This window comes from Cydia amplana, chromosome 16, assembly GCF_948474715.1.
Source record: "Cydia amplana chromosome 16, ilCydAmpl1.1, whole genome shotgun sequence".
Classification (NCBI taxonomy): domain Eukaryota; kingdom Metazoa; phylum Arthropoda; class Insecta; order Lepidoptera; family Tortricidae; genus Cydia; species Cydia amplana.
Window position 1 is genome coordinate 10,666,961 of NC_086084.1, and position 12,890 is coordinate 10,679,850.

The window sequence follows — 12,890 nt, forward strand, 5'->3', positions numbered from 1 at the left end:
TGGCTTTAACAAAATGGCAGACACACGAGTGATCTTATAAGGGAGATTATTTTCCTTGAGTGAATGGTATGCATCTACCCCAATGCACCTCATGTTCCACGCGGCGCGGCGTAATCTGGCCCCTATTTCACCACGGTGACAGGTACGACAAAAACATCACTGTTATTGACGCCATAGGCATCCATGGACTACAGTTACCGCTAACACTGATTTAAACTTTCACGATTTTTACACATTATTAAATTGTACAACGGAACCGCAAAACGTTCAAGCGGATAAACAAGACCAATTGCGGGTAGTTCGAAAAACTCGCGCGGTTAGAAGATGCTGATGTCAACTTAAGCCAGTCTTCTCCGAGACCACGGGGACAACGCCGTCCTCGAAACGTCGGAGGTAAATCTTAAAACTTAGATACGCGATTAAGTCCCGTTGTACAATTTAATAATACAGTTACCGCTTACCATCGGGCGGGCCGTATTCGTGTTTGCCACCGTCATTGTACCTATTATTAAAAAAAAACTTTATTATATCGGATAAAACAGACATTTCTCTCGCGAAAAAATCTTGTGACAATTGTCACAAGATTTTTCGAAGAATTTTCGGTGTCTTGACAGGAAATGAGTTCTGTGTCGCAATTTCGATACAGTTGCCGTGTTTCTTGTGACAATTGTCATTAGCTTCGCAAAATAAGAATTTTTTAGTGGCAATATAATGGAGTTTATTTATTTATTAAAATGTTGGTGGCAAACAAGCACATCGCCCGTCCGATGGTAAGCGGTTACCGTAGCCTATGGAGGCCTGTGACGTCAGCAACAGTGATGTCGACAACTGTCGCACCTGTCACCGTGGTCGTGGTGAAATAGGGGCCAGTAAGTACCTAATAATCGCAGTGGTCTTAAGTGTTGTGATGGCGATGTAACAGCGCGCACACAACATCCCGCTTCACCGCCACGCGACGCACCGAGCCATCGCGCTGCACCGCCGCGCAGACCACCCACGACGATCGGCCCCCCGCCACTCCGCGCGCCGCACCCCGCGAGCCACTATAAAAGCGCGAGCGCGCGTCCGTCCGTCGGCAGTCGTCCTCGCCGCCTTCTGCTGTGAGCACGGCTCTCCCACGGTTGTGCCGGCCTGGGGTTACCGCGTAGGCACCCGTTCCTTTGCTTCCCCCCTATCCCGTTCCTGCGTCTCGGTTGTGCCGGCCTGGGGTTTCCGCGTAGGCACCCGACCCGCTTCCCGCCTATCCCGGTCCTGCGTCTCGGTTGTGCCGGCCTGGGGTTTCCGCGTAGGCACCCTAGATCCAGGATCGTCCTGTATATCCGTCTTCATCCCCCTTACCCTTTGGGGATCCCGAGTATCCCAAATCGCGTGTAGCGTAGGGATCGCGTACCGTAGTGACTAACGGAGTCACCCCGCGCCGTCTTAGCCTAGGATACCTAGACTTAAGCCCTAAATAGTTTAGATTCAATAAACCGGCATAAAAGCCCGTCGATTTGTATTTTGCATCTGTGTTTCTATTAGCTACCCTGTACCCCTCTCTCCTCTGAGCTAACTAGGAAACTCTGGTTCCTGTCTGGAACCGGGGAGTTGTATGAGGCCACGCCCGCCCCGGCGAACGTGACCCCATCACAGTGTCACAGACCCTACTGGCGCTTAAGTCCTTTATGACAATTTCTGCCTATTTTAAATTGTTCAAAAAAAAAAGAAACCGAATAATTATATCGGACTACAGAATTTTCACGAGAATCAGTTGAGAAATGTGATATGCAAAGGAGAAGAATTCGGACATACGAAAGCATTTTTGCCCAAGTTGAAACGGAGACCTTCGCCAACGCTCGGTCAATGATGGTTTAGGTACAGCTAGCTGCATAGAAAAGGTACCACCCCTGCATACAATTATCTATCTGGTCGTACCTTTTCTCTGCAGCTGACTGTACACCTATAAAAATGGTTGTCCCTGCTGTAATTTTATACCGGTACCGTACTTTGTATTTCAACCGGTATAGTTTTACCTTCAAAACGAACCGGTATTGATAAATAATAACGGTACCATACCGCTTATACCGTAAAGAAAGCATGATGCAGTCTCTGCTTTGCACAATTATTGTGTGGACAAAATTCTTATGATCACCGAAACATACATACCTACGCACATAATGTCATTGAAATAAAACATTGTTATTTTATAGTAAATTTATATAATACTCGATATATACACATAACAATAACCAGACCGCAGCGGTATTAGCCTGTAAGCTTCATCTCTTGTCTCCAAATCCGCAAAAACTAGTTAGTACTAAATGCTGGTCTTGCTGTTATTTTATTCTTGAAGATTATGGCTTGTTTCTTGATTATTGAGAACAGCACGTAATCGCACACATATAGACGGAACGAACGGCAACAAAGTAGGTGTAGACACTAAGACTTTCAGGTATTAAACGAATTACGCTTCGTATTAATAGGTAAGTAATATTTAAATGAATATATAATATTCTCTAACGTAAATACAAGATTACAATTGACATCAAATGTCATTGACGTACAGAAGTCATATACTTTTTTTAATGACGCAAAATTGATACCAGCATAATGAAAATCAATCCCAATCAGTAAAACGAGTCTTTAAACTTTTTTCATTTTAAGCGGGTTTTGAAGGAACAAGTTACTTAAATTCAATTGTAATCGTATTGTTTTAGGATAGTTTACTGCTGTTTTCGATCGTTACGACCTGTAAATAACAACAAATCAAATTTTAAATAAATTTATTTACCCTATTTTTTGAAATACAATTTATCTACTGGTATACATTTTCGTATGCGTATATGATGAAATGTCTAAATAATGTCAAAAACGAGCTACGACGACGTATACGTCTGCTTCGATCCAAGGCCAGCGGCCATCTGACTCTAAGAAGAATTTTGAGTGATGTCGTCAATGTATGGAAATTGTACGAAAGTTTACATTTGGGATTGAATTTCTGTGTTGTATTTGTGAGTAAAAATATAAGTAGATAATAATTTGCTAGTTTAGTTATCTAGCTTTCAAAATCCCACAACAACTCAATTACTGTTAAAGGCAAAACTGTAATGCGTGTTGCTCAAACGGAACTCCATATTTTGATTTTTGGATACTTTTAGTGTCGATTTGTAGAGAATTACAGCAAATAAAAAATATTATGCCTTGAAGAGCCGGTACACGGCTTCTTCGTGAACAAATTTACGTATAATTTAATGCAGTTATTAAACATTTCTTGAACAAATTGATTGCACAAAGTGAGCTCTAAATCGAAAACGTCATATACCGTCCCCTAAAGCTCTACTATTTACAAATTAAGAACTTTAGGCTGCAGTGTGTACGAGTATAGGTAAGTTACTGTATAACATTTGATAACATAAACAAACATACCAAAATACCCTAATCAGCCATAAACAAGAATTAAAAAACATTACCCTCCCAAAAAAAAATGGTTGTCTGTAAAGTCGGTTTACGGACGATAATTTTGCGTGATAACGTCATAAGAAAACATTGATCAAAAATTGCATACTTTTATACGTTACCATGGAGATCTGTCCACAACGTGACACTTTTTCGTGCATGCTACCGGTGTTTCATCGATTTATAAGACGTTATCACGTCAAAAATGGATCACCATAGCGAAGCATAATTAAATATTTTTTAAACTCTACCTATGTAAAGATAAATAAAGATCCTAGGGATAGTTAATATATATGACTATGTTTTAACAGTATAAGTGTTAGAGTAAAGAAAGTCTGCAGCGCAATAATTTGACAGCGAATTAAAAAACTATATATGACAATGTTTTTTTAGCAGTCAGTCAGTAAACGTAATTCACTATCAAATGGTATGTGTTTGTCAAAATCGTTTAAATATTCGTTGTATTTTGTGATAAACGGAAAAAACATGGTGAAACCTTACAAAACCGGCGTGCGGTAGTTATTTTTCCGTATGACGAATAATTTTACACTAGTAAATAATCAGAACGAGGCGATTCAAGCTCAAAAACGACAATGTTTACAAAATTTGGAGTTGATGTCGGGTAAGTGGACTGATACATCTTAATACAGGGTGTCCCAAGAAGTAGTGATAAGGCTTGTTCACGAAATAAAGTAGCCATAGGAAAATGTAAATAAATCTTTTACTTCTTACGCTACTGAAAACAAAAACAAATAATTATATGTGTAAACATTCAGAAAATAAAATACAATGCATTTATTGTAGAAACCCTAAGAGTTGACGAATTGTTTTACTTTCTTTCGAACGCCTGCCATTAGCGTTCTTATTGAACTGTTAGTGAACTGACGAGCGGCCGCGTTCCATATTTTTTTGAAATCAGCTTCACTGTCGGCTACTGCACCTTTCTTGAGAAGGTATCGCTTGATGTTTGCCCAATACCTTTCAATCGGGCGAAGTTCTGGGCAATTTGGCGGGTTCATGTTTTTTGCAATATAAACAACATTCTCATTATCGAGCAAATTTAAAGTGGCTTGAGCATAATGAGCTGAAGCTAAATCAGGCCAAAATATTGGAGGACGTGCATGTTTCCTATATAATGGCAAAATTCTCTTCTTAACGCACTCCTGTCGGTAAACATCGCCGTTGATTGTCCCGGTAGTGAAAAAGCTCGAACTCTTAAGCCCGCATGAGCAAATAGCTTGCCATACTAAGATTTTAGGAGCGAATTTTTCAAAAGCCACGGACTTATGCTCTTCCGAAACATCCTCGCCAGCAGCACATGTATAAAACTGAGGCCCCGGTAAGGTTCTCATATCTTTTTTTACATAGGTTTCGTCATCCATTAAAATGCATCGGTCGCGATTTTGAGTTAAAAATTTGTTCAAAGTTTTAGCTCGAGATTTCGCTCTTTCGAGCTGGGCAGGGGGTCCTTTTTGGGATTTTTTGTTTCTTTCTGGTCTGTAAATTATTTCTTTTTTTAGCATTTTGCACGTTTCCAACCGAAGTCTTCAGCTTTTTGGCTACATCTCGGGTAGAGGCCGACGGATTTCGGCAGAACAAGTCAACTATTGCCGCGTCTAATTCTGGCTTCACGCAGCCTTTTTTGCGGCCGCGACCTGGCAGATCACCTAGCATATTAAACTGCCCAAACTTATTTATAACTTTTCGCACACCGTCTTTGGATATTTTATATCGTTTTGCGAGTTGTCGCATCGAAATACCCTTTTCTGTACAATAGGCGACTATAATTAGTTTACGAATATTTTCATTTATTCTCGGCATTTTGATTTTATTTACTCAATGACAACTAATATATTTTTTTCTTAAACTTAATCATACTTATTTTGGAATGTCAGATAGTAGCATTGCATAAAGTTTCTATATACCTAAGAAGACTCAACTTTAGGTGGCTACTTTTTTCCGTGAATAAGCCTTATACTGAAGCTGGGAGGTAGAGGACCTAGAGGGCTATCTGAATCACCCCCATGTATGTTCCGCGATTTTTCGTATTTTCGGAGTTATGATTTTTTTTAATTTTTCACCTATCGCCGAGTACGATGAGATTTTTATTTATGGTGACGTGAATTATTGCGGTAGATGCTTGATTTTTTTTGTGTGCTAAGCTGATAGATAGGCCAATTCAGTATGGTAACATTTACTATCGTCAGATCTTTGACTGGAATTAAAAAAAAATTAATGCCAAGAAAGATAAAATTACCCAGTATGTTTTATTTTTTTAAGCGCCCTTGAAGTTGTGATCATACTGGGTAATTTTATCTTTCTTGGCATTAATTTTTTTTTTTAATTCCATTCAAAGATCTAACGATAGTAAATGTTACCATATTGAATTGGCCTATCTATCAGCTTAGCACACAAAAAAAATCAAGCATCTACCGCAATAATTCACGTCACCATAAATAAAAATCTCATCGTACTCGGCGATAGGTGAAAAATTAAAAAAAATCATAACTCCGAAAATACGAAAAATCGCGGAACATACATGGGGGTGATTCAGATAGCCCTCTAGGTCCTCTACCTCCCAGCTTCAGTATATCACTACTTCTTGGGACACCCTGTACTTGCACCATATGTAGATAATATAATATTGGTTTAGACTAAGGTTTCACAGCAAATTGAACACACCCAATAGGTATAGGCATACTTACCTTATGAACTTCCTCTAACATTTCGAGAGACTCATTGGTACTAGCCGGGTTTCGAGCTAGAACCCACAACCTCCATGTTTATGCTCACGGCATGGGTACCTACTAGTTAAAGCTTAAATTTATATTTAATATAACGTTTATTGTTTTAATGGTTTATTTAATTTTTCCAAAAACCGTAGTTCGCAAATTGTGGGAAATTTCTCTGTCAATCTACCTACGCCTTAATGGGAGTAAAAGAGAAATATGCCCGCAATTTGCGAACTTCGGTGTTCGCGGTAGGCCCTCTAAGCTGTACATATATTTACCACTAGGCCGTCGCGGATATTACAAAACCTCAATAATTTTGATGAAGCCAAATATCACATTCCCCCAGTATATGTATGTATGTATGTATGCATATTAATAGTGATATCTATTGTTGGAATTAAATTAATTTAACCATTATGCACAGCTTAATTTTTTCATAGACTGTAAATATGGTAGAAATTTCACAAGTATCAAGACTATTTAATCCATTTTCTGTGGTGTTGTCACATACCGATTTGTAAAAACTACTTTTAATCTAGCGCTGCAGACTTTCTTTGGTCTTACTCTATCTAGAGCTGTAACCTTATACATGTGTTTATTTAAATAATAAAGAATAGAACAAAGCGAGCCGACTTACCATTGTACAAAACCAAGCGTTGCCGAACAACCTCAAGTCCCATCAGTACTCTGACTAGCCCTGTCTGGCACATGTCTTTAAATATCAAGTGGGGAATAACAACGTAAACAAAAGCCAGAAAAAAAAGAAGAAGAAGAGAGGGCCTACCGCGAAAAACGGAAATCGAAATTTCGTTATATGCCTCTCTATCCTCTTCCATATTCGTGTGATAAATACTTGTAATGCTAACAATTTTATGGACTTATGCAGTCTGAAATAAATAGGTATATTGAATTGATAAAGAGGCAGATAATGAAATTACGATTAATTATGATGATTTTTCGTGGTAGGCCCTCAGGCCCCATCAGATGTTTATGAAAAAAACCTGTTCCTGTGCAAAATGTGCAATAATATTTTTAATCTGGGTCCTTGTAAATTAGAATAACGTATTATTATTTTATTACCCTGTTTGTGTGATACAATTAAGTAAGTTTTTTAAATAATTTATTTAACATTCATCAATTGCACTTAAAGTTATGACGCTTCGTGTCCAGATTTCAATTAATTACATAGATTACGACTGAAGACTGCACTACAGAAAGAGAGGACAAAATTCATCGGAAAAATGCAGTTTTTGTGGAAAAATTCCATGGATCATGAATTAGCTCTCAGGCTTGATTCAAAACATACCCATTAAAATCGTATTTGCCTACACAATCAAGATAACATATGCTTATAATCTGAGTCATAAAAATATTATTAAAAAAAGTATAATTTCAAGATCACCGACATTACATGAAGTAATCGATGAACGAAAAAAGGGTAGCCGTGATCTCATAGAACCTTATAAACTCCAGAAATATACAGAAAACTGCTTGACCTACTACTACTACTACTGTACTAATACGAAATGACTATTTTGTCTGGTTTTTTAGAAGGACGCACGATTTAGAAATTACTCAAACCTACTTAACTCTCAATTATTACGCATAATAGAGTACGAGTTAATACCTACGACTTGCCTGCTACTCAAATCAGTTTCTTTTTTCGAACTGTTAAAACGATTACCCACTATAGAATTTATATGAAAACAACAAGTGATGTCACGGTCAAGGTCACTTACTTTTTTTAGTTATATCATTAATTAAATTAGATTTTGTCAAAAAATAACTGCTGTTTACTTTTTTCTTATAGTTTTCTGGCGTTTTATTTCAAATACAGGCAACATCCCTATTTTAAGGAAGATTATTTGTGTTTTGTGTTTCTAAAGTAGGTACGAGTAGGTGCTTAATTATGAGGTAGATGTACTTCATGCACTACAGCATTTAGGTAGGTATACCTACTCATAATCACAGCCTATGAAAACATGTCAGTTTATAAGAAGATTTTAAACGAAGTGACTCGTTTTTAAGAAGAAAGTGGGGAGAGTGTCTTCCGACAGCTTCTTCATACAAAGGTAGTCCCCGTTTTCCCCTTTGGAGCGAGAATTTTTTTTACAGTACATATGGTGCTACTTTCCCGAACTAGTGCGGGAAAGAGCACTTTCCGTGCATATGTCGAAAGTTTAAAGTCCCATATGTACTGTAAAACGTTGTACGATATACGTGCGAATAGGTAATTCGCAACTCGTGTCGATTTAAAACACTCCCTTCGGTCGTGTTTTAATTTATTGCCACTCGTTTTGAATTTCCTCTTTTCCGCACTTGTATCGTAAATAACTATTTCGATGAACCTAACTCTTAATTATTATAATAAAAAAAATAGAAAAAAAGTCAAAGAAAGGGACATAGCTGTAGTTAATCGCTGTGGTCACATAAAATTGTGTAAAAATATTATGTATAATATTAATGATAATATCCAAACAGGAAAATGGGGACTACTTTTACATGGAGAAGCAGTCGTCCACGTTCCTCTTAATGCTCGAGACCGAATGCTGTACGAGCATAAAACAAAAAAAAACACTTGTAGGTCGTTCTAAGGTAAGTGGCAGTAGGTTCCGGTCAAGTATTCCCAAGTGCTGTGTAAATTGTAAGTGCACTGCGGACTCTATCTTAATTCTTAGTGCAACACAGTTAAAAGGCCATGAAGTAGACCTTATCATGTAGCAGTAAGGTTCAGTAATGGTCAGTTAACGCTGACGACGTTGGTACTTAGTGGTCTTAGTGCCATCGGTTTGGATGCAATGACCATGACTTTTGCGGTGAACTTTTTTAAACCATGGGTTTTCTTTTACCTGTACTCTATTGTAGGTCCAGTAAAATGAGTCAAACATATAAGTCTACATCTGCTTTCAACTTTATACAGGATGTTTCCTGTAACAGGAGCATTAAATTAAACTGTAGGCTGTACTCTTCAATCTGATCAACATTTGTTCAGGAACTTTTGAAAATAGCTCATGTTTTGATTTTTATCGAACGAGCGAGCGAAGCGAAGCGAAGTTCTTACATTCGACTTTGAACACACGGCTGGCTAGGGGCACGTCCCGGCATTTCAATGTTTTTAAGCTGAACTTTCAGAGGATAGTTTGATACTCAATAACTTAAGTAAATTTGTTCTAATTTAAATAAAATTGGGTGAACGTATAGTCGAGGGCATTATATTTTAGTCATTAAATTTTGAGTTGGCTTGAACAAGAGGTTATTGAGCTAGAAGAGCTTAAAATGCTAAAAAGCCATTTGTGAGGGGTCTTGCTATTCTGGTCATTTTAATTGCAAGAAAGTATGGTCGAGTTTGGTATCAAATGAAAGTGCTCGGTTTACACATTTATAATATTGTTTTTTTAAAGATTTTTTTTGAAAATTATGACAATTTTGGAATCCAAGATGGCGGCCATGCACTGTCATTAAATCGTAATGGATATCATTTTATAGGTTTTAGGGGGCGCAGATTTCGAAAATGATGATCATTTTGGATTCCAAAATGGCGGCCATGCACTCCATGCAGTATGTCATAAAAGTCGTCATGGATATCGTTTTATAGGTTTCAGGAGGCGCAGATTTCGAAAATGATGACCATTTTGGATTCCAAAATGGCGGCCATCCAGTATGTCATAAAAGTCGTCATGGATGTCGTTTTATAGGTATTAGGGGGCGCAGATTCCGAAAATGATGACCATTTTGGATTCCAAAATGGCGGCCATGCAGTATGTCATAAAAGTCGTCATGGATGTCGTTTTATATGTTTTAGGGGGCGCAGATTTCGAAAATGATGACTATTTTAGATTCCAAGATGGCGGCCATGCACTATGTCATAAAAGTCGTCATGGATGTCGTTTTATAGGTTTTAGGGGGCGCAGATTTCGAAAATGATGACCATTTTGGAATCCAAAATGGCGGCCATGCAGTATGTCATAAAAGTCGTCATGGATGTCGTTTTATACGTTTTAGGAGGCACAGGTTTCGAAAATGATGACCATTTTGGAATCCAAAATGGCGGCCATGCAGTATGTCATAAAAGTCGTCATGGATGTCGTTTTATAGGTTTTAGGGGGCCCCGATTTCGAAAATGATGACCATTTTGGAATCCAAAATGACGGCCATGCAGTATGTCATAAAAGTTGTCATGGATGTCGTTTTATAGGTTTTAGGGGGCGTAGATGTCGAAAATGATGACCATTTTGGATTCCAAGATGGCGGCCATGCAGTATTTCATAAAAGTCGTCATGGATGTCGTTTTATAGATTATAGGGGGCGCAGATTTCGAAAATGATGACCATTTTGGATTCCAAAATGGCGGACTTGCACTATGACATAAAAGTCGTCATGGATGTCGTTTTATAGGTTTTAGGGGGCCCTGATTTCGAAAATGATGACCATTTTGGAATCCAAAATGACGGCCATGCAGCATGTCATAAAAGTCGTCATGGATGTCGTCTTATAGGTTTTAGGGGGCGCAGATTTCGAAAATGATGACTATTTTGGAATCCAAGATGGCGGCCATGCACTGTGTCATAAAAGTCGTCATGGATGTCGTTTTATAGATTTTGGGGGCGCAGATTTCGAAACTTATGACCATTATGGATTCCAAAATGTCGGCCGTGCACTATGTCATAAAAGTCGTCATGGATGTCGTTTTATAGGTTTTAGGGGGCGCAGATTTCGAAAATGATGACCATTTTGAATTCCAAGATGGCTGCCATGCAGTATGTCATAACAGTCGTCATGGATGTCGTTTTATAGGTTATAGGGGGCTCAGATTTCGAAAATTATGACTATTTTGGAATCCAAGATGGCGGCCATGCACTATGTCATAAAAGTCGTCATGGATGTCGTTTTATAGGTTTTAGGGGGCGCAGTTTTCGAAAATGATGACTATTTTGGAATCCAAGATGGCGGCCATGCACTATGTCATAAAAGTCGTCATGGATGTCGTTTTATAGGTTTTAGGGGGCGCAAATTTCGAAAATGATGACTATTTTGGATTCCAAGATGGCGGCCATGCAGTATGTCATAAAAGTCGTCATGGGTGTCGTTTTATAGGTCATGGTCATAATTTTCGAAATCTGCGCACCTGTTTCAATTAAGATATAGATGCATCCTAGTAAGTCAACAACATCTATATCTACTATCGAAATGTACTTTTGATAGTAGTAGTACGAAATGTAATTTGAAAGGAATCAAGTAATGCATTCCTGTAATGAGGAATCGACATTGATTCCAATTACTAGTAATTGTAATATTCGAGAAATTGATTCCTGATTCCTCAAATGGAATTGTGCTTAGTAATTCGGTATTGTTTCATTACAAAGTACCTAATCTGGGAATCGGTAATCTGATTAAAAAGTAATTTCAAGTAATCGTGGAATCAGGATTCAATTACGAAATGCCCATCTCGGACTAAGTAGCATTGCATTCAATTGATCTTTTTGACGAACCGCGAGTTCTCAGTTCGGGGCGAACTACTAGTTACTTACACTTTAAAGTTTATTCTAAGACGCAATGTAAGTATTGCAAATTTTGTTATGTTTAAAGCGTGACAAGCAACTTCAAACACACCGATGTCAGCGTTATTTTGTATGAAAAAGAGGAAGTCTAAAGGAGTCATATTATAATTTTTAAAAGTTGCTGAACATATGTTGGTCAGTTTGAGGAGTACCGCCTTTAGTTTAATTTATTGCTCCTGTTACAGGAAGCACCCTGTATGGTACCCCAGAGGTGCAAAGGGCCTTCTCGCGCCACGCCTTCCTATCTTCAGGGACCCCTCTGGCCTCGCTCCAGCTCAACCCGACCGCTCGTAGCTCGTTTGCGACGGACCGTTGCCAAGAGTGTACAGGGCTATAACTGCAAAATCGAAGTTAGTAAATTGCGGGCATTTTTCTCTGTCACTCTAATTACGCCTTCATTGGAGTAAAAGAGAAAGATCCCCGCAATTTGCGAAAAACGGTTTTCGCGGTAGCCCCTCAGGGCGCCGTGGCCACGGCTTCTTTTGTCCGGCGGTTTCCAACCGAAAGCGATGGTTGCGGTATTCATTTATTTCATTTCCCCTCTTGGAATCGTATACAGGACATACGATAGGTACTTACTTGTACAAATATACATAAATATGTATATGTAGGTATGTAATTTATGATTTTTTTATTTATCAGATTACACGTTTGAAATGTTCATATTCATAATACATACCTATTATAGAGAAAAAGTAAAGTAAGATTGCTCACTCACTCCATTCCTTCCCTTACTTAATAAATAGGTAATTAGTTGTATGGAAGGTTTGATAATACACTCATCAAGTCATCATAATAAAATAATTAACTCATCATCATTCCAAGCAGACAAAGTTGCAGGCAGAAGCTAGTCTCTTTAAAGGTACTTACAATAAATACCTAATACTTAAAGTTCACAATGGTGTTGTTTACAATTTTTTCCTAGATACATGATGCTCATTTTACTTATGGAAAACCAAACTTTTTGTTTTTTTAGCATTAGAAGAAGGGTAAACAATCTTGACGTGTGTTTTTATTGAAAAACACGTTAGAGAAATAAGTCACGACAAATATGTAAGTTTAATTTATGTTTTTAGGGTTCCGTAGCCAAATGGCAAAAAACGGAACCCTTATAGATTCGTCATGTCTGTCTGTCTGTCTGTCTGTCCGTCTGTCTGTCCGTCCG